The sequence below is a fragment of the Penaeus monodon genome, chromosome 31 (assembly GCF_015228065.2).
Source record: "Penaeus monodon isolate SGIC_2016 chromosome 31, NSTDA_Pmon_1, whole genome shotgun sequence".
NCBI classification, from domain to species: domain Eukaryota; kingdom Metazoa; phylum Arthropoda; class Malacostraca; order Decapoda; family Penaeidae; genus Penaeus; species Penaeus monodon.
Window position 1 is genome coordinate 25,202,117 of NC_051416.1, and position 688 is coordinate 25,202,804.

Here is a 688-nt window from a genome sequence, read left to right on the forward strand (position 1 = left end):
CAAAAATTAATTACTTTCCCGTCAGGCGGACGAAGTGAGACGCCAGATACCCAATGGTTATAAACGCCAAGCGAAATCGTTGCTTCATCCTCTGGCGCTATTCATCCGTAAAATTATGTATCTTTGTGGTTTCGGAAGAGAAAAAAAGAATATCTCAATATCTAGCTTTCGGAAAATGTCCATCTATTCTCGAACAATTTTCAAGACTTTCTCGCTCTCCACGTGAAGTTTCTTATCCAAAGGCAAACAGCAGCAAGGACAGTGTTATCTCGTTGCCAAAATGCATGACAGCTTTAAAGTTTAATCTCGTTCCCAAAATGTTTCGCGTCGTTAAATTTGCCTCTTATCAAGGGTTGAAGAGTAAGGTTTTCTTAAAGAAGAGGCCAAGGAGGAGGAAAGGGAGGTGGAAGGGGAGGAGGAAAGGGAGGTGGGAAGCGAGGAGGAAAGGGAGGTAGGAAGTGAAGAGAAAAGGAGATGGAGGAGAGGAGAAGGGGAGGAAAAGGAGAGGTGGAAGAGGAGGTGGAGCAAGAGGAGATGGAAGAGGGAGGTGATGGGGGATCGAAGAGGAGGAGGAGGGAATAGAGAGATTAAAAGCAACAGAAATTAAAAGGAGAAGGAGGAAATAGAGAATACGAAAAGTCACGAATAGGGAATTAGAAAAAAAGTGAAAATGAAATTGGTGAATCCA